The sequence below is a fragment of the Hyaena hyaena genome, unplaced genomic scaffold (assembly GCF_003009895.1).
Source record: "Hyaena hyaena isolate Hyena2069 unplaced genomic scaffold, ASM300989v1 scaffold_7, whole genome shotgun sequence".
NCBI classification, from domain to species: domain Eukaryota; kingdom Metazoa; phylum Chordata; class Mammalia; order Carnivora; family Hyaenidae; genus Hyaena; species Hyaena hyaena.
Genome location: NW_024080639.1, coordinates 3,003,133 through 3,025,838, shown reverse-complemented (window position 1 = coordinate 3,025,838; position 22,706 = coordinate 3,003,133). Strand labels below are relative to the sequence as shown.

General features: G+C 42.8%; 1 pseudogene; it reads left to right on the top strand.

The window, feature by feature from the left end:
- Window positions 1-2,310: 2,310 nt before the first annotated feature.
- LOC120238055 lies at window positions 2,311-2,960 on the top strand (annotated as a pseudogene).
- The last annotated feature ends 19,746 nt before the right edge of the window (window positions 2,961-22,706 follow it).

Here is a 22,706-nt window from a genome sequence, read left to right as displayed (position 1 = left end):
TGAGTTTTATCTGAAGGCAACCACATTCAAAGAGCTTTTCTTATTCCAAACTCCAATTGTCAACATCTTTGGGGAAAAAAATGGTCTTGGATTTACCTCTAGCTCATTCACCACAGTCTAGTTGGATCTTTTCATTCCACTTTGGGAATAGGTATGAGTATATCTACAATATTTTCTTCTTTCTGTCATTGAGCCTGCCTTGAGACCATGGAATTTCTTTTTCTCCTATGCTAACCTTGCATTAATCTATTTTGTGTGGCAGTACTTAGCCCCATTCCTACTCATCTCTATCATGTCTTTATGATTCCAAGAGTGGTATTCTCTACAGAGGGCCATTCGGCCACTCCCCACAGGGACGTTTGGCAATAACAAGAAACGTTCTTGACTATGACAACCTGAAGAAGACTGAAGAGGTGCAGGCTAGTGCTATTGGCATCCAGTGGATAAAGGCCAGGGATGTGGCTAGATATCCTACAATGTACAGGACATTCTCTCTCTCCCAACAAAGCAACGGGCCTAAAATGTCAATAATATAAAGGTTGGGAACCCTGATCTAGAGGCTGGACAACAAGACCATATTTCCAAGATATATTTGCAGCTATAGTTACACAAGGTCCCAACTGGAAACCAGAGGTCAGAGCCATGAGACCATGGCTGTAATGACCTCCTGCAAACTTACTGGCGGGGGTGTGTCATTCTTCTGCGAGTGGTTCTGGGTCTACTTTCTGACCCCTAGATCCTGAAGGGCAAGTGTTAGCCACACCAAGGCTTCCACTGGAAGTATCCCATGACTTCTTTGCTCCTACTTGCATAGCATTCAATTTTGTTTCCCTGGCCCTCCAAGACATTCTTGTAAGTGACTTAATGGTCTATAATAAATCCTTTTCTGCTTAAACTAGTTAGAGTGCAGTATTTGGTTGCAATTAAGGATCCTAAGTAATAGAGTAAATGATTATAGGCAATCAATCTTCAAGAAGATGGGAATGTGAGATTGATTATAGTTTGAAATCAATGCAGATTTAGTTAGCATTAGAATGTAGGCATTGGTGGACCCAGTGGCTGCTGCTGTATGGGAAGTGGATTGACTTGACGAATTAAAGATGGTCACAGATTTTTTTTTTTGTCACTCATCCATCTGTTCCTTCCCTTTCCCTTGAACATAGGCCATCCCTGTTATTTGATTCAGTGAATAGAAAAAGGCAAAATTAATCTTTGTAACTAACATCAGAGTCAGGGCTTTAGATCTGTAGTATCATCCTTTATCACGTAGAACACTCCATTTTGGGATCCAGCCGCCATGCTGTTGGGAAGCCCAAGCAGCCATGAAGACAGGCTACAGGAAGGGGAACCAAGGTATCCTTAGCTGACGACCCCGCCCAAATCTCCAACCAACATCCAGCATCAACTACCAGCCATTTTTGTTATCTGTCTTGAATGTCCCAGGCCCTGTAGCCCCTCTGATGCTTGTCATCTTAGCAGTCTCCACTAAATACAGTCAATCCACAAAACTGTGAGCGATAACAACTGGGTTATTATTTAAGTCACTAAGCTCTGCAGTGGTTTGTTACACAGCAATAGGTAACCAAAATAGTTGGCTACTTCTAACTGTTTTGGAAAATTTAAAAAATAAAATGACAGGTTGAGGATTTAAATTTTCAATGCAAGACATAGCCAGAGAGTCAGTTTCTATGATTAACTTAATAGAAGGTGGCTACAAAAATCAGATGCCGAGTCCAATTCTGTGGGCTGCCCCAAATTTAACATGGATGGAATAAACAGCCTCATTGGACCTCTTGTGTACAAGTTATAGCACTGATTGGAAAGAATAGGATGTTGAAAATAAAAATGGTGAAATTTGAGAGGATTTGAATGATTCTGAGGACATCTAACCTCCCAAATCTGCCAATGGAAATTTATTGCCAATGGAAGAAGTCCCTCTTTATCTGATGAAGCTGGTCTTGTCCAGTAGAACAACCAAGAAAGATATCATCAAGGTAGTTATCGTCACAGAAATACCAATTATTCCCCTGCCTCAATGCCCTACCTCTCAGAGGCTCCAGGCCTAAAACTAGAGTCTGATCACAACATGCCCTGAGGTATAAGTTACTCTGTAACTGATAAAAGAAGGGGCACACTCAAAGAACTACAAGATTTGCTAAATTATATCAGCCAAGCTTGGGCAACATATGTGAGAAGATCATAGACTGAAGAGAGTAACATATTTCTGAATGAGGCTAAATTTAGTGCTATAAGTTTATTTACCAGAATGGGCTCATGACTCTCTTTCCAGTTACTGTAGCATCTGGCACCATGAGCAGCAAAGTCTTCCATGACACCTTATACAAGGTGGTGAGGAAAGTCCTTCATGGGAGCTAGTGTAAGTGCCTGAAGTTTTTACATATGGTGGAGCTGCAGATCATCTTGAAGAGCAATGATCCTCAGAAGGACAAATGCTTCTTGGGCATAGTCAGGTTTAAATCCACTCCCCACCCCAAGTTCCTACCCTATGTGTTTTGGAGGCACAGCAGCACTGTGATGAGGCCAAGACTGTGGATATTCCCCACATGGACATTGAAGAAACTCAACAGGAATACAAAAATTAGTTAAGAAGCTGGCCAAGAAGTATGATGCCCTCCGGGCTTCAAGACCTCTGATTAAGGAGATCCCACAAATCCTGGGCCCAGGTTGAATAAGCCTGGCAAGTTCCCTTCCTTGCTGACCCACAATGAGGACATGGTGGCCACCGTGGATGAAGTGAAGTCCATGAACAAGTTCCAGATGAAAAAGATGCTGCATCTGGCAGTGGCCGATGGCCATTGAAGATGACAGATGATAAGCTTGTGTACAATATCCACTCAGCTGTCAATTTCCTGGTGTCATTGCTCAAGAAGAATTGGAGGAATGTCCAGGCTTTATACATCAAGAGCAGCACCATGGGCAAGCCCCAGGACCTGGACTAAGGTGCAGATTAATAAACCCTAGTGCCACCACTATTTGTCCGCTGCTGACTAGGGAGAGGGAGGTGTTTTGTGAGCCGACGTTGTATGCTACAGCACTTTGCTGATGACTGCAGTTCCTGGCCCTCAGTGATGGATAGTCATTTTCTCCATACTGCAAACCAGGAAGTGCATTCTATCCATCTTCAAAACCACACAGTCTTATTTAGATCTCTTGGATACTTATAACATAAAACAGTAGGGTTTCTAACCAGGACTGAAGTTTTTCTGATAACCCTGAGAGGGACAGATAGGGGCTAGGATTCCAGCCTCAACTGTTCCCACTGCTTACTAGTGAAGAGGGTAAGACCTTCACATTGTGGACATTGACTCATCCTTCAGCAGCATGCCTAACCTGCACCCTAAAGTTGCTTCCCTTTATGCTGTGTTTTTTTTTTCCGTGGGCTCTTTGTTTGGTTTTATCCCTCGTAGTTGTGAGTTTGGCCTCTTGGTCTGTAAGGATCACAAGGAATGTTCCAAATGGGGACTGGGTTCCTAGATTCTTCAGATCGGAGTGGCCCACAGCCCCAAGAAACTGAACTAGGGTTTGATTATCTGATCCCACATTGAATACCTTATGTTCAGCATGGTAATTTACTGTGTGAGATGTTTAGGAAAACACAAGTCAGAGGCATGTACGATATTGTAATCCATTGTCCCTGTTTTCTAGCGGAGCTTAGCAAATGGGTAGAATCAGACTATGGAAACTTCTAGGCCTTTTGCCCCCCAGGTAGACTCTGCCCACTTCCTGACCTAAGGCATTTCCCTGTTGGAGTTCTTGCCTTCAACACCAAGTAGGTGCTGGTTTTTGGTGTGGTAGGAAATACCTGTGATTTAACTTTTTGAGTTGAATCTTCTTGATTTAACTTTGGTAAGATAACCAGTTCATCCCTCCATCTTTTAATATAGCTGAAAGTCTGTTCCAAACCATGAATAAAAATGCTGCCCCTTCTCGAAACAAGCCTGAACTATGAAAAATACAAGATTTTGACCAGAAATAAATAAATGAATAAATACAATTTAAAAAAATAAATGAAATCAATGGGCTCACTCAGGCATCTGGGAGTGGTTCTAAATGGCTGATAGAAATCTTGACTCAGGGGTGGCCTACTGACTTTATAAATAAATTCAATAGTCATGTAATTCCTTAATACAATGTAGGGAGAAAAGAAGTAAGGAGAAAAGAATGTCGGAGTAAATTTATTGTAATCCATCCACTCACCCACCTTTGAGAGGGTTCAAAAACAATCTCTTACCAAAGAATTCAGAAATAGTTTGATGAGAGGGGTGACAGAGTCTTTGAAAATCACTGTAGTGGCTGTACTCTACGCTAGAAGTGAAAATTCTAGATGCTGCCATTGAAAAGGGCTTTCTGATTTCAGTGGTGTTGATAGGCTGCCACAAACACCAGAGGCAAAGCAAGCATGATAGGCCTCATGGTTGAAAAGACAATCCGAATGGTTTGATCCCATAAGGGTCTCTATCCTGTGGTCCTTAAGACAGCTAACTAAAGTCCAACTTGATCCGCATCTTGAAAACCTCTAACTGGTAAACAGAAGCTTGACTTACATCAGCATGACAAAGGATCATGGTCTGATCCAATTCTGAGCACTTAATCTCAGAATTGAGCCCGAATTCCTTGAAAAAAAGAGGACCAACTTAGTACCCTGTCCCCAAGCAGAGAGCCTGCAATAATATCACAACTGTATGTTCCAAATAACCTTTCTAGTCTTCCCCAAAGGAAATAGTGGCCCTGAGCCATGCATAGGAAACAGGAGATATATAGACTTTATGGCATCAGTAAACTGCGTTATTCTGTTATCACTAATTCTTGGGACCTCATAACATAGTTGTGGACCAAAGTCGAAATGGAGCTGATAGGAGAGTTTTGGCCTGAACCATCTAACATTAGTTCAGTGGCTACATGAACCCATGTTAGTTCTTTCCCTAGTTCCTACGTTCAATCAAAAGGAAGCTCCTGGAACTTTCCTCCATACATAAATAGTAAACTAAAGACAATAATAGTTCCTATAAGGGTACAAAGATTAATGCTACTAACCAAGACTTGGAAAATCAGCCCTATCACAATCCCATTTTGTTTGCCTATGTAATCTGTGCAGAATATGGATGGGTCTTGGAGAATTAGAGTGGCTTATTCTAAGCTTAATTAGATTTGACTTAAATTGCAGCTAGTATTCCAGATGTAGTCTTCTTAGTGAAGCAAATCAATACAGCCTCTGGCACCTAGCATGCAGATACTGATCTGTCTAATGCATTTTTCTGTATCCCGATTTGCAGAAAATACCAGAAGTAACGATTAAGTAACCATAAGGCTACCAATTTAGAGGAGTCCAGAGCAAGAGAATGTTCTCCAGCTGGCCCAACTCAGCCATTTGGCTTTTGTGATACCTCAGATCCAATGATGTTGGATTTGTAATTGATCAAGTTGCTAAATGAGGCTTGCGGAAAGAAATGTTAGGAGGATCATAGTTGCAAACAGAGATTGGTAGGAAAGGCCTCTTTTTAAGAAACAGCTCTTTCTAGCCTAAGTGTCCATCAACAGATGAATAGATCAAGAAGATGTGGTTTATCTATACCATGGAATACTACACGGCAATGAGAAACAATGAAATCTGGCCATGTGTAGCAACATGGATGGCCTTGAGGGTGTTATGCTGAGCAAAATAAGTCAGGCAGAGAAGGACAAATATCATATGTTTGCACGTATAGGAGGATTAGGAGGAACTTGACAGAGGAACAAGGGGGAGAAGAAGGGGGGAAATGGTGGGGGAAAGGGAGAGAGGCCAACCATGAGAGACTCTTGAATGCTGACAAAAACTGAGGACTGATGGATGTGGGGGGGAGGGGGGATGGGCATGGAGGAGGGCACTTGTGGGGATGAGCACTGAGTGTTATGTGGAAACTAATTTGACAATAAACTATTTGTAAAAAACAAAAAAATAAAAAACCCCAGCTCTTTCTATGAGGTGACTGGCAAAGAAAAAGTGATACGTAGGCTTAGTAACAAAATTAATTCTGGCTATCATATCGTTCAGTACACTAGAGTCTTAAGTTCTGCCTCATTGTCTGAGGACCAAATTGCTATCTGGTAGCAACTGACTATAGTGGACATGAAGGGACAGGATTTGTCCTCACTGGAATAGATACTCATTCTCTACATGGTTGCACATTCCTTGTTCACCATGTTTGCCCATCAGGCATGGAATCACTAAATGCTTTGTTCGAGATCATGGTATCTCATACAACACCATTTCTTCATTTTATAGCAAAAGAAATCAGGCAGTATCTAATGTTCATGGGGTTTATTTATCTTTCCATGTCCCCATCATCCATAAATAGTTGGTCTTACAAAATGATAGAGTGACAACACTGCTGGAGACAACATTTTGAGAGGTCGAATAATAGTCTGATAGCCTGTAATATACGCTCGGAGCAAATCAGACACCAATATTCCTCCCAGAGTGGATTCATTCTTCTTACAGCCAGAATATAAGGGGGCAGGAAACACAAATGAGAGAGTTGGTGGTTCCTCTGACTGTCACAACTAATAATAAACCACCTAAATGAGTATTTCCTTTTTATTTCCATAATTCTGGACTTAGCTGATTTAGGAGGTCTTCCTCCACAAAGGGCACAATTGTTCAATATGAAGCTGAGACTTCCTATTGGCCACTTCATGATCCTCAGAAGAAAGTGTTGGCTAAGACGGTCAATCTTTGCTATGAAGAGTGTTTCTGCCGCATAATGGAAGTGAAGGAAAGTGATAGGAGAATCCAAAGTTTCCTGGTGCTGCCTTTCCCATGACAAAAATGAATAAAAGATTCCAGAAGCAACAAATTGGTAACACTACCAAACCCCTAGAAATGAATGACCCACTAGATGAACCTCAACAAGATAGGTGCTGACTGAAGCAAAGTGAATATGGACGTGGATGTAGAAGAAAGGAGTTCTGAATGTGAGTTCCCCCTTTCCCTTGGCACATCACCAGGACCGGGTGATAACACACTTAAAATGCTTGCATTATATCTTTAATTAGGAATGTTGCTGATTGGTCATGAGCTTACACATCTTTTCATATGCTTATTGGCCATTTGGATTCCCTCTTCTCTAAGTAACTCTATTGAGTTATTCACCTGTTGTATTAAGTTGATGGTCCCCAAAATGCAATCTACAAAATTGCAAGATCAGTACTCTTTTAGGAAAATCTGCAACATATATATAACATATATATGTTAATGTCATATCAGCATTTTGCTATAAAATGGTTACTACCTATAATACTCTAAGAAGGTCTTTATGAGTCCAAACTTTTACCCTCAGATAATGGAACACAGCATGGAGAAGAATGAAAAAGTTGGTTGACTTGCTCAGAAGTCTCTAACCTCCCCATCCCTCCCACCCCACACAGAACATACCTGGGAAGAATTGGGAACCCCCCAAAAGGCCAGTGGAGAAGATAAACTTTTGTTCATTCCAAACAGGAAAACATAATGGAAAATGTGAACTGAAAATAATGAAGAGAAAAGAAGAGGCTGCAGCTTTAAATAATAATGACTCAACGTAAGGCTGTATTGCCCAGACTTCGAGTCAAGGGCTGGAGTGAATCAGAGCTTTATAAAGGTCACCCTTCCTGTGCCTCCCAGGCTGTTCACCACTTTTAACCATGGTGGGGGCATCTCACCACCCACACCGCGCAGAGGACCAGATCATCACTCCTTTGCTTTTCCACAGCACAGCTAAAAGGTAGACTGCCTGTGTGGTCCCCACAGCTGGCAAGAAGCAGAGTCTCAGGAGAAAAGGATCTGTAATGACTGTGAGAGGCTGGCCCACTCCCTTGTACAGCTGCCAAGCCTTGCATTTCTCTTACATTGTCTAGGCTGATATACCCACATGCTACTCTTAAAGGTAAAGTTGATTTCACCGATCCTCTCCCTAGTAGAGTTGTTGAGACATAGAACTCATCCCACATGGGTTGTTGAGACATAATCAGAGAACATAAAACATGGTAGAAAGTTAGAAACCAACAAGGTTGATACATAGCATGTGCATACATACACACACTCTCTTTCCCTATATCCATGGCAGACATCACCAATCAATCACAGAACTCTTTCCTTTTGAGCCTGGTCACAGCTCTAAAATTCTCCTGTATTCAATGCTCCTTAAAACCAGATCCAAGTTTCTATGTGAAATTAACACAATTTGCCTCCCTGAGCCGACCTTTTTCTGGAGATGATAAAGGGAGGGTTCAGAGGGGGAAATGGGTTGTTTAATAGCACAAAAGAAGTAAGCCCCAGAGCCAGGGAGAGTGGGGCAGGGCGAGTGTTGGAAAAGGAAAAGAAATTCAATTTATTGAGTGCATTTGTGCCATGTCAGTTGAAGCACTGTGCTCGCAGCTTTGCACATGTTATCTTGGAACAGAATTCAGGTCCTGTGAGTGTGCTGAATCAGTTATTCTCTTGATCAGTGCCCTTTATGGCCAACAGCACAGGTACACATGACAAAGTGCCAAGATCTTGGCTATTGTTGTGGCCAGCGGCTAAGTGGTGTTAACTAGGTCATGGGTGCAGTGTGATGAAAGCCACAGTCTTGCTCTTCTTACCTCTACGCTTGAATCAGACACTTTCCTTTAGCATTATGACTTTGGATCACACCCAGAAAGCATGGCACTCTTAAAGGCATCTGCCATACTTTGTCAGTTGACAACCTGAGCCATGTACAAGAACCATTTGCTTGGCACAGAAAAACTTGCTCCAGGACCACAGCATATCAGTGAGAAGTACCATGCTTTTCCACCACAGCCAAGCATTGCCCTTATCACAAAAGGAGCCAAGCAAGAAAACCAGAAGCTCGGTACAACCTATTTCCTCTACCAGATACCATTTAACCCTCCATGATATATCCTGTTGCTACCACAACCACCACAGGGCCCGATAACAGCATAGATATGAAAGGACATCATGGCCACTGATGACGGTACTAAAGTTATCTAACTAATCAGTACTCTTTTGCTGTGCCGTAAAATTTAGTTAGCATTTGCCAGTTCCTCGGGGATCTCAGAGGGAGTGGTTTGGGGAAACGCACTCAACAGCAAATGATGAAAAAACATTTTCAGGTAACACAGAATGATCTTTGCATTCAGACAGACGTGGGCTCATGTCCTGGCTCTGTCCTTTACTTATGTGACCGCAGGCAAGTTACTTTACTTCTCTGACCCTCAATTTCTTGGACTATAAAGTGAAATGTGGACAAGAATGAGACAGTGAAGATGAAATATTTATCAAAGGCCTTGGCACATTGTAAACTTTTAATAAATGTTCAATATTGTTGCATATTTTAATATTAAGAATAATAAGCAATGAATAGCAATAATTCCTATTAGAAGTAATAATAACAATGATGATGATAATGGTAATAGATGTTCTCTAGCATCCATCATTGCCTTCACCATTTTTCTAACCCACTTTCACATTGTCCCAAATAAGACCTCTCACAGAAGGGCTTTTCGTTCATTGCATTTCTCAGGAAAAGGCCATCCTTTCTCCATCTATCCAGAGGATTTCATCTTCAAAGCCAAGTTAAATATCTCCTCCTTCTGGGGCGCTCACTCTCACCACCTAAGAACCACCTTTTGTCTTCGACCCTCTAAGCACGCTCATTGGTACTTCTGCCTATCCACACGTAAGTACTGTGTCCCGACATTGCACAAAGCATTATGATCATATCACATAAGGTTGCGCTCAGGTCTTTGCATATGTAGATCCCTCTGTCTGTCATATTTCCCACCTCTCTTGCGACTTCACACGATTGGATCCTCCCCAACTTAAAGGTGTCCCATCAAGGGTGGCTTTTGCAGAGGGGTCTTCTTTGATCATTACCTGCCAATCGCATCCTGTCCTCCACCAGTTACTCTTCAATCTGTTTTCTTCCTTGGTTTACCTGATTTTCCATGTTCTTCCTCTACTGGAAGATACACTCCATGAGAGCAGAAATATTGTTTTTCTGGTTCATTGCTAAACCTTAACACGTAGAAAATTATATAGTATGCACTCAATAAATACTTACTAAGTGAATAAGTAATGTGTTTCCTTTTCCTCCAAAAAGATTAGAAGCTTCAGGGCAACAACTTCTAAAGCACATATTCCTTTATAGTCTATTCACTGAGACTGATACAGTATTACTCAAGAGTTGAATAAAATAGCTAGCAATACAGAAATTCAATGATGAATAATATTATTAAAGTGTGTGTCCATCATATCCTCACTAGATTATAAGCTCCTTGGGGGTAAAAGTTGTCTCTTTTTCAATCTTGTGCTTCCTGCAGTGCCTAGCAAACACCATGAAATGCACATGTATAATAAGAGCTTAGCTATGTCAAATGGAATTGAATAGAATAGCACAAGCGTCTGCAGAAATATTCAAACACACACTAGAGGAAACAATAAAACTGCGAACTCATACCCGGTCCCTCTGCAGCATTGGCTCGGATCTCAGAAAAGCACTATCTATAATTAGGCATTTTGTTCTTTTTATATCGGAGGGATGAGAAAGGAGCCCTTACTTTCTGGGTGGCTGGGGAAGCAGAAAATAAACCCACCGTCTGAAACAGAACTGAAGATCCTTCGATTCTTTCCATTTTACCACCAGAACCTTGATGAGACGTGCCAGTTTGCATTTACACAATCTTAAAAGGACCCTCTTTATGGTCGAAGCCTTGTCATACTTGAGCAAATATATCTCTTCCCACTGAAGGCTGCGCTGATAACCAAAGATTAGACACGTTTAGTGTCTAAGAAACATGTAGCTGCTATGGCTAATGACCTTCTTCTCATTAACCCATATACAGTAATAAAGAGGAAGGTAGTAGCTACCATTGATTGCGTGTGTATGATGAGGCCAGTTAAGTGAGTCACGTGTTTTATGCCATGTAGTTTTTACCAAGGCCCTGTAGCTCTATTATTATTACTATTACTATTATTATTATAATACATATGTATTTTTTTAATCCAAAGCTAGGACTGGTAAAATCTGAATAAGGCCTGTAATTTGGTTAATTGTGTCACATCAATGTCCATTTCCTGACATTGATAATTGAATCTAATTGAATCTATTGAATTTAATATGCTATCGTTGGAGGAAGCTGGGTAAAGAGGGCAACAGAGCTCTCTGTACTATTCGTACAACTCCTCACGGCTCTAAAACGATTTCAGATAAAATTGTGGTTGTTTTCTTTTTAAATAAAAAATAATAACATGGGGAGGTTAGGCAGCTTACCCAGATCACAGAGTTTGTATATGAAGAGGTCAACGTGAACCGCTATTCACCTGGTATGAGAGCCCAGGCCTCAGCCATCAATTCTACTTTAGCATTCCTTTGCCTTTCAGAAAAGAAGAGCTCTTTAGCACCCCATTGCCCTCCTCACCTTGGCTACTAGGAAGCTCAGAGCTAAATCTGCCGAACCATAGCATCTGCTGACTGCTGTTACCGATATATCAATCTCATTCCTCTTAGGTCAATTTCCTTCCAGCCTCCATCCACTTCAGTCTTTCCTGAATTAATTTTATCACTTTTTAAAAATGCTTTGTCTTTGGTAGGTCCCTTCAAATCCTTTTGGAAAATAACTCGGGTTTTAAATAAAGTTAAGGATCTTTCCTTTCAAACTTCAAGTATACGCTGACCTCCGAGTTTCTAAACTTGGAGATGAACTCATTCCACTCAGCTGGCATTCCATAGTGCAGATGCTAAAACTAGGAAGACACTCAAGGCCAGTGATGTGATAGGAAACAATGGCTTCAGGTTGCAGAAGGTTGAAAGGTCTTCCCTATCTTTATTTTGCTTTCTGAAAATTAAATACTTGGCAGGGATTTCCTTGAACTAATTAGCATCCTTTCTTAACATTTTAAGTAACTGCTCATTTAGAGCAGTGAATGATTGCACTGAGATTAAAGCATAGGGAAAACCTTTCTATTGGGAATAATCTATTTGGCTGTTTGTTTGAAGCAGAGATAAACAGAATTTTTTTTTTCCTTCTTGACATGCCAGGCATAAGAGAGAACACAGTGATTAATGAAACTCTGCTTTTCGCCAATAAATTTCTGACTTCAGACACAAGCTCATAGCTGTTGAGTTTTCTGGGAATTTTTTCCCTCTCTTTCTCTTATTATTTTCTTAACCGATAGGAAAAAGAAAGTGGCACCATCCAGATTCTCGAGCTCATTTAAATCTGTTACATTGTGAACTATTTTTGGATCATAAAATGGTTTAGGTAATTTTTCATTGGTTATCCCGGGAATGCCACTTTGTGCTCTGTTATTTATAATCCGCAGAAATTAATTATGCTGCTAATTAACAGCTTGCAAACAAATTATTGCTCAAGGAGTTATTTATTCAGTTATGAAAACACAACTTCAGGCCTCTATGTAGATTCTTTCTGACAGCTCTTTTATTTCTTGCTTTTGTTTCTGAGCCTTTCTGCTTCCAAGGTTCAGTGAAGGTCTGCTTGGAGGGGACGACAATTAGTCAGGATCTCAGTAGCAGAAGCTGGGTCAGCTGCTCGGCGAGGGGGGAGCAGAAAGGCAAGAGGGGTGCATAGTCGGCTTAGTATGCACCCTGGGGTTGATAAAGAAATTCCTGGTGGCTTCTGTAACAACCACTGCAAGGCTGCACGTGCCCAGTTTTGCATCTCCCAAGACAGCTCTGGAGACTTGGGGGCAAGGAGGAAGGCAGGCACGTAAACACACGCCACATACCGCACTACTCCCCATGCCTGTACTCATGGCAGACAGCAATAATGGATTGCAGATCTACCTCAGCCTCTGAATCATTCTCAACACAGTCTTCTGGGTAGGAATTACCAACTGTTGCTATCTCCGGTCGGAGGAAAAAGCTGGACAAAGTGAGTGGTTTGAGACCCCCAACACATAAACAATTGCCCTTTCCAAATCGGGCCAATGGGATGGAGGCAGCTGTAGACAAGAAACCTCTTTCTTCCTTGGCCAGACTTCGGAGGGGCCCTCAGAACACAGTCTGACCCCTAACTGACCTCACCCTGCCCAGGGAGACACCAAAACACCGGCTATTGGCAAAGACAGAAAGAGCCAGTTCCCAGTGAAGGGCATGTTGGATAGCATCTGCAGGAGTGGGCAGTCTGACCCAAGAGCAAAAAGAAGCACCACTACCTGGTGCTGATTCTTCGTACTGTTCGGTGACTGTGAGATCCCGAGTGATTCTCTGTCACTCTGGTCCTTACAGTTTCATCTGCTAAATGAGGGAGGGATGACTGTCTAACATTCCAGTGCTGCTGCAGGAGTTGGATGCACGTGGAGCCACCCAAGGCCAGGTCCATTCTGATGAGACAAATAAAGCTGCTGAGGGACTCATTAAACCCTTCCTGCACCCAGCTAAGGGGGAACGGCGGGGGCTTCAGGATCACCTTGTAGCATGCTGAAGAGAGTAACAGGAGGAAAGCAAGAGCCAAAGTCACCATGGTGGCACTGGATGGCTGTCACATGCCAAACAGCACCTATCCCTAAGTTCAGCAGAACCCAAAATACCTTGGGGCTCCGGAGACATGCAGCCCCCCAAGTTCCCCTTGCTACTTCAGAATCCCTGGCACGTATCTTCTTCCCCTCTGTTAATTTACCAGCTCACCTCTCACACATTCCAGAACACAAGACCTAGATCATTGGCAAATGTGTTTATTTTCTTTAAGCCCCTCTCTAAAAGCTAAGAAACAAGGACCCACATTCATCTGATCATGAACAAAGCCCAGAACCGTGGCCACTTATCCCCATAATTAGATACTCCCATGCTGCCTGGACCGGGGTTCTATCACAAGCCAGACCAGAGGTCCCTGAAGTATGAGCTATTGGTTCATGCCTCACAGAACTCCAGGCTGCCAGTCCCCAAGGAAACACCCCTTCCATGGGGCGCCAGGGTGGTTCAGACAGTTAAGCGTCCAACTCTTGGTTTTATCTCAGGTCATGATCTCAAAGTTCATTAGTTGGAACCCCATATCACGCTCTGCACCAATAGCACAGAGCCTGCTTGGGATTCTCTCTCTCCCTCTCTTTCTGCCCCTCCCCTGCTTGTGCTCTCTCTCTCTCTCAAATAAATAAATAAACTTTAAAAAAAAAAAAAAGAAAAGAAAAGAACACACCCCTTCCTGCTCTCAGACCTCAGGCTTTGCCTGCTCAATGCAGCCAGAGCACATCTGACCATAAATGCAACCTATTCCATCAGACAAACTGTCGAGTGACATTTTCTGAATGTCCATCAATGGATTTAACCAATTAGATGTCCACAAATGCTGCACATTTTATTCACAAGGTTCTTCCTTGCATACTGCTTTCCTTGAGCTCACAACCAGTCTACGAGGTGCTGAGAGATAGACCCCCCACTGTAGAGATGACCTTCAGAAAAGTTAAGCCCCAGCCCCCATGTTGCACAGCTTGGAAGTAGCACATCTGAGTCTTGATTCTGTGACTGGTGGTGGCTGAGCCTGTACGGTCTCCACATCATCAAGTTTCCGGGAGTATCTTTGCTCTGTGACCGGCACCAGGAAACTGCAGCAAGTCTCAGTTCAATGTCATGAAGCAACCATGAGACTTCCTTCCTTTCTCATATCCCCCTCCAAACAGTACACCCCTGTCTGCAAGACCTTCCAGCTTGCGAGAGGCTGAGTGCAGCAAATGATGCGCATGGTCTGAATCTGAATTCCGGCCCTAACCTGACTAGATTGGCATCAGACAAGTCTCCTAAGTGCTATGAGCCTCAAGTGCCTCACCTGGAAAAGGGCAACAACAGAACTCTTACCTCGCACAGGGAGACGTACATGAGGATGTCCATTACAGCCTGGTTCACCATATAAATATGGGAAATAATTTAACTATCCATCAGTAGAAGAGTAAACAATAGGCTGATGTTTAGTCATAAAATGGAAGCATCTACCTCGGTTGAAATGAAGAAATTTTATATATATATATATATATATATATATAGTAGGATGGATAACCTTCAAACACTCAGAGTGAAGAAAACAAAAAGCAATTTGGGGCACCCGGGTGGCTCAATCAGTTGAGCGTCCGACTTCAGCTCAGATCATGATCTCACGGTTCATGAGTTCAGGCCCTGCATCAGGCTCTGTGTTGACAGCTCGGAGCCTGCAGCCTGCTTCAGATTCCGTGTCTCCCTCGCTCTCTGCCCATCCCCCACTCACACTCGATCTCTCTCTCAAAAATAAACATTAAAAAACATTTTTAAATAAAAATGTTTTTTAAAAAGCAAATGGATAAGAGGCGTGCAATACCATATATGTTGTTGATTCCAGATCTTTCCATTTATATACCTATGTACTAAAGGAATAAAAACACCTTGGTGGTGATACTCAATAACCTCAGAATGTTGTTTCCCCTGAGAGGGATGAAAAGGAAGGCATGTGAGTAAGAGTTTTGTCGTTTCTGATGTGAATACTACCTGACTGCCTTTAGGTCCAGTTCATTTTCTAGTGAATTTTCAGCAATTTGAGGTTTTCGCATTGAATCCTATTTTTGATGTATCATGTAGCCTTAATATTTAAAGGAGCCTTGCTAATCTCTGCTTTAGTGAAGGAGCCTTCTGTTATGCCATTACTCAGCCCCCTAATTCTGCCTGTACACTAAGCTGGTGTTTGGAAACTGTCTTCCAAAAGACGCTTATTCATTCAACTTGCTTAGTGAAGGTCAAGTCTGTGCCCGTCCCTGGGCTCAGTGGGGGTATACAGAGGTAAACAAAGTAAATACGGATGCTACAATCTGAGAGCTTCTACTAGGAAAGAAAATTAAACAAGCAAGCAAGTTGTGCAAAACTCTGCGTGTTATGATAGAAGAAAACACGGAAGGAGAGGCAGAGTATTTCAGTTATTTCTTGTGTATAAGAAACCACCTCAAAATTCAGTGTCTTAAAATAACAGCAACTTCTTATTTCTCGCAATTCCGTTGATTGGCTAGAGGGATCTTCTGCTTCCTGTGATATCGGCTGGGGTGCTGACATGGCTGGAAGTTCCAATGTGGCCTTAATCACATGGCTGGCTTAGTTCTCATCCACGTAGGCGTTTCCATGAGGCTGCTTGACCTTCCTCAACATGGTGGTCAGGTGGCAGATCTTGTAAGCACAGCCATGAAATTACAGGATCACTTATACCACAACCTATTGGTCAAAACAAGTCACGGAGCCGTCCCAGATTCAAGGATAAGTAAATTAGACTCCACCTGGTAATGGGAGCATTGGTGAAGAATTGATGGTTTTCTTTTATCCACCACACAGACCATAGCTAAGGGACCGTTGGACGCCATGGCTTTTCCATAAATATTTACTGTGCCCATTATCAAAGTATCTGAGAAGTCTTGCAGCAAGGAACATGATGTCACTTAGCTTTTTAAAAAATGTATCTTTTGAGGCACTTGGGTGGCTCAGACAGTTAAGCATCTGAATCTTGATTTCAGTCAGGTCATGATCTCTCAGTTTTTAGGTTCAAGTTCACCTCTCCCCCGCCCCCCGACACTGTCACCGTGGGGTGACAGCACAGGGCCTCCTGTGGACTCTCTCTCTGCCCCTTACTTGCTCGTGCATGCTCTCTCTTGCTCTCTCTCTCTCTCAAAATAAATAAGTAAACATTTTTTTAAATGTATTTTATAGGCCACCTGGCTGGCTCAGTCTGTTAGGCAAGCAATGAATGCTTGATCTCGCGGTTGTGAGTTTGAGCCCCACGTTGGGTGTAGAGATTACTTAAAGACATAAATAAAAATTCAAATTCAAAAAGGCATCTTTTATTTATGTATATCTGTGCCTACTTTTCACTTTTATTAAGGTAGCAATTTCCTTAGCGGAAAGGACCCCAAGGACTCTTTTTTTCACAGACCCACTGGGTCGAGCATTCTTGCACTGAGTTTGGGAAATGATTGCTTTAAATGAAGCAGACTTTTATAGATTAGAGTGGCTCAACGCAGAGCCCAAATGACAAGCATCACGTGTTCTATGGAGAAAAAGTTCTTCCGTGTAAATCAGAAAAATTAATAAACACGGTGACACAGTCTGCATGACATAGCCCAGGCCTGAGTCGGGGAGGGGGCTGCAGCAGAAAGGGGAGGAGAGGGATCTGGAGTCTATCACCTGCTCACTGTATCCCCCCACCCCCAACCCACCTCTGACCTTCAACATTTCCCTGTTCATTCTGCTGGTCTAGGAATGGCCAACTCTGGAATTTTAATTTGCTTCTAGAATAAAAATCAACCAGTCAGATGCCATCAGCCTAGAATATTACAACCACCTGGACAATTATTAGAGTTGAACTGCCATGAATTCCATGAAAGACCAAATCACCCCCCTTGAACACAATCCAGCATCTAGCAGACAGGCTGTGACATTCGGCAGCCTCGGCGGCCGTGTTACAATTGCATTACAAGGGGAAAACAGCTCTGTGCTGAGTTTGTAATTATCACGATCTACTATTATGATCCATCACCAACAGAGCAGTTGGTGAAGCCGCCATAAATCACCATTATTTATATTGCAACAAATCACAAGGACAAATCATCGAGAATCATAATTCACACTCACTTCAGATCATAATTACCTCTATATGACTGTCTAGGCATGTCGTGAAGGTAGCGCCAGAGGAAAAAAGCTCACAAGCTGCACTGTCTCGAAGACTGGGCTCCTCCAAGCGAGCTTTTAAGCTTTGCAAGCAAGGAGAAGACAAGTCTGGCTATTTCTTCCCCCACAGTACCTGCCCTCAGTGTCCTCAGATCATACAGATGCTAAGTTATCGGGTCTACCTTCAGGCAGACCTTAGCCAACTTTAGGACCTCTTGGTTTGACGAGAAGTGAAAAACAGCCGAACGAATTTTAAGTAACTGCTCCAGGATGCTTATCCCGGAAGAAATAAGACCCACAGGATTGTCACAGAGCTATGGGCTTCCAGATGAGTTTAGCTCTGTCCCCAGTAATTTGCCAGGGAGCTTAAAGAGCCATGTGCTTTAGACAACATTAAGGCTCCAGATAAAAATTGGATTTGATTAGCAATGTCCAGATATTTTTTAGCCACTAGATTCTTAGGATCAGTGATAGTACTCTACCACCATATTGCAACACGGGGTAAAAGGAATAACCAGTGATACCAATCCTGTCTTTACTTAAATTCATAGTGTGTTCATCATGGATTGTTTGTATTGACTTAAATGCTTAAAAATATTACATTCTAATATTATTTCTCTTGGTCACCGAGCTTTTGGTACTGTGCTAAGTGCCCTGCAAGAATTCCTCAGTTCCTCATGCTAGTTACTCTCTGGGTAATTTTCAATAATCTTATGGCATAAATACAGTTATCCCCATTTTGGCAATGAAAAAGCTGAGGCTCAGTAAGTTGGCCAAGTCTCATTCTGGACAGCTCCAAAAGCTCACTGAAACTTCCTGTACTTCATCCGTTACTCATGTCCTCCATGACATAACTGAACGAAGAAGCTGAATTCAAATGAGTCAACCCAAAGGCAGAGACCTAGAGTAACAATTTGCCATGGCAGAAAGGAGATTGTCCTTATGTCCAGCCCTTGGGGCAGGCATCTTAACAAAGTTTCTACAAGGATTCAGGTGCCTTTACAGAGTCTGCAAACTCCCCCAAAATTATAAGAAAAAGTGTGTGTGTGTGCCCGTGTATGTGTGTGTGCACACGTGCACATACATGTGTGTTCTAGACAGAGGATCTATAGTTGTTAACTCTCAAAAACCACAAACTCCCCCAAAATTATATGTAAAAGTGTGTGTGTGCGCGTGCCTCTGTGTGTGTGTGCCTGTGTGTGTGTGTGTGTGTGTGTGCAAATGCATGTGTTCTAGACAGAGCATCTATAGTTGTTAACTCTCAAAAAAAAGATCTTTGATCCTCCAAATTTAAGAATACTTTTTATAGGATTTTGGGTAACTTTTAGTGAAAAAATCTTATAGTAAACGATCCATAAATAATCTATTTTATTTTTCTCCCAACCCAGAAGTCTCCATGAAAATAACATGGAGTTACTACTGGAGCCAAAGTTCTAACAGAAGCCTTGTGTCACATTGTCCCTCTCAAGAGGCTCAGCTGGGCATACATTTTTAGTAGTTCCCAATGAAGGCATTTTATAGGTCACCTCGTCCCCAAAGCCCAGTCTTAATCCCAATGTATTTATATATTGATAAAAGGGAGGCTCAGAGAGGATCTGTGTGACCTGTCCCCTGTCCCACAGCTGGGTTACCTCTGGGCTGAGGTTAAAACCAAAGCTCACCTCCTGAGCCCCTTTCTCCCTTGGGCAGCCAGCTTCTGTGAGCCAAGTATGTCTAGGACCACAGTGGCTGACTCCCAACACCATGCTCTGTTAGGTCCCAGTCTCTGGAACACAGGAGCAAATGCTGCATGAACTTTGGCTTCATCTCGTCTGGGACACAAACCCCACATCCCCACTTTGCATCTACTTTCAAAATATAAACCAAAGAGAACGTTTGGTGGAGACCTTCTGCACGAAACCAGGGAGTCCCTCTAGTTTGCGATTTGTAATTAACTACTGTGTAACTGACACCTCTCTCCAGAATCACATGATCTCTCTCTCAGGGTTTAACTTCTCAAGAATTTCTCTCCGAAGACAAACATATTTAGTGGTGATTATTACTACAAACAAAGAGAACTTGGCTTCAGAGATGGCACGGGAGCCCTGCTCTCAGAGATGGTTCATGATCTCATCTGGAATTAAAGGGCTTGAGACCATCGTTTTCCAATAATTAAATGAGGGGAAGCAAAGAGACCATGCTGAGACAGGGGTGTGTAGATAAGCTTTAATGGGGTCTCAGGCCCCAAGAAAGAAAGGCTTCTCAAGATGGAAAGAAAAGTATCAAACTAAATCACTAGTAAATTTCACCAACAATTTTAATGCATGAATCTCCCTTGCACAGTAGTGCAGTAGCATGCTGTGTGTTGAAACTCACGAGAGCCCCAAACTGTGCTAGGCACCCTGTGAGTCACTGAAGGAGATTATAAAGAGCCACTGTCCTCAGGAGGTTACAATCTAGCTGGGGAGATAAACACAAAACCCAGTAACAAATCAATGAGTGATGCAAGATAGTAAACAAGGTGCCATTATTTCAGAGAAGAGAGTGCTCTCAATGTGAGTTGAGATAACAATGCCAGCTTGATTGTCCAGTTAAGTGAGCACTGACTATCATCTGGTAAAGCACTATTTTCCACCTTTCTTGTAGCACCTGCATCTCACATTCTGTTGCAGTAGGAAGGTGTCTCCTAGCATCAAGTCCGTTCAAGATGAGTCTGTTGTATACACAAAGGACATAAAAAAGACAAATATCTCATAAAGCTAAGGATAGATTAGGTGGGACCATACATAGGCTCAGACAGGGCATTAAGCAGTCATATAGGATGAATTTCTTTTCCAGATTCTTTGCAATACTGAAGGGGAATAGAAAGTCAACTGCACATCCGGAGTGAAGCATTGCCTTCAACATCCTTCCTGCCTCATCGACAGTTGGAGCTCGAAATACACCCTCTAGAAAGGGAAATGTATGAACAGGAGGCTGGAAGAGTTGTGGGCACCAGAGGAGGGTTGGGGTTTATGACGTCTAGGGGAAAAGCCAGAAAACCAGAAAAGAGGACAAATTGGAGGAAGTAGAGGATTCTAGAGGAAAGAAAGTTCAAAGAGCAGAGGAAGTGAGGAGGCGAGAGAAGGGGTTATTGGGAGGAATCCAGAGGGGATGAGCTGGCCCAAGGTCTGGGTGAGGCCACTGTGACCCTGAGGCCTGTATAAGTGGGGGCAACCCCTTGGGCAGGTTTCCATCTCTCTCCCATCCCATCTTGACTCTGTATGATTTGGATTTTTATCCCCAGAAATATCAAGTGAAGAACTATCTGAACCTCTCTTGGTTGTTGTGTCTATGAGGTGTAGGCAGCAAAAACAATGAAAACATAGTAGCTGAAATTTTTCTTGAGTAGTGCTAAGTATGTTACATGAAGGAACTCATTTTTAAATTTAATTTAATTTTTTTTTAATTTTAGAGAGAGGGTGCGTGTGAGCAGGCAAGGGAGGGAGGGAGGGAGCGAGGGAGGGAGGAAGGAAGGAAGGAAGGAAGGAAGGAAGGAAGGAAGGAAGGAAGGAAGGAGGCTCCAGATGAGATTTTGATAGGAGTGGACCCTTTTCCCCCAAATTTCCCACTCAAGTGGTCTCTATTCTCTTCCACTGATGGCAGAATGAGTTGCTTCCTCTTGTTGATACCCATTGAGGATGAAATGAATTCCTTCATGGGGCGCCTGTATGGCTCTGTTGGTTGGGCATCTGACTCGATTTCAGCTCAGGCCATGATCCCAGGGTCATGGGATCAAGTCCTGCATTGGGCTCCATGCAGAGCAGGGAGCTTGCTTAAGAGTTTCTTTGTCTTTCTGCCCCCTTCCTTGCTCACACGCACTCCTTCCTTCCTTCTCCTTCTCCATTTATAAAGAAGAGCTGTAAAAATCCCTTCAGCCAAACATAAGGAGCCTGATACCAGACTGAACTCAAAATTCAACCTGCCTGAGCCAGTGCAAGTATTTTTCTATTCTGTGAAACAAAGGAACCAGCAAATACCCTGGACCAGGACATAGATACCTTGTAAAAGTTTCCTTGACACAAACTTAAGTTTGTCCTCCCCTTGGGGCATAAGGGCTACACATGCAAATGCACACACACACACACACACACACACACACATATCTCCCTTATTGGTTAGGATCGTCCTACAGCCCCTGGAAATTCTCTCTCACTACAAGTTGTCTTCTCTAACACCTGAATTTCCCCAGTGATCCTTCTAGTTACCTTGCAGATAATGCCAAGCTTTTACCAGCCCACTCAAAGGTACTGTCCCCATCACCCCAGTCTCCCAGCTAACACCGGGCACCGCACAGTCACAGATGCGTCCAGTTCATGCTTCTGACCATTGATCCGACATCAATTTTTTCCAAGCCCGAGGCATGCGATTATCTACAAAGCTGCCTTACAAGATAAAATCCCCAGGCCTCTCCCCTACCCACCCCCTCCAACAATCCAACAAGCAGACATTGATTTTACACAGAATGTGCATGGCTTTGATGGTGTTATTGCAATCAACATGAAAAATACCACCGCAGTGCTTATCCGGATGTCTCTGTTGTTTTGCCTCATAGCACAAGTGATTGTTTAAAGAGGCCTGACACTGTTGGAGTCTTTTGTTTTATGGATTTTGTAAAGCATTGCTCTTTGTCTCCTGGGCTCGCAGAGAAGGAAGCTGTGTTTTCAAGGCAATGGGCAATGCTTTTGGAAAATAAGATCCAAAGTGAGGGCTGATTCTGGGAGTCTTTTAAGCTCCCACATTCATCTGATGATGGCCCTGCTGGCCTGTGCCTTTAACAAAGGACTGGCCAGGTTACCCCTGGACCTTTATAAAACCCTATCTGTTCTCCATGGCGTTCTGCCTTTCTTATTCCATGCTGGTCCTACGTAACTAAATGGGTTTGCTCCCTGTTTTTTACCTCTCTGCCTCTCCCCCGCCACCGCCCCCCCATCACAGCCAAGCAATTATCTGACTCATCTGATCTCCAACAAAAGTCAACAAAGAAAGTTGGCACACACGCCATTCGCTACCCCTCCCACACAGGCAAAGAGCCAGAGA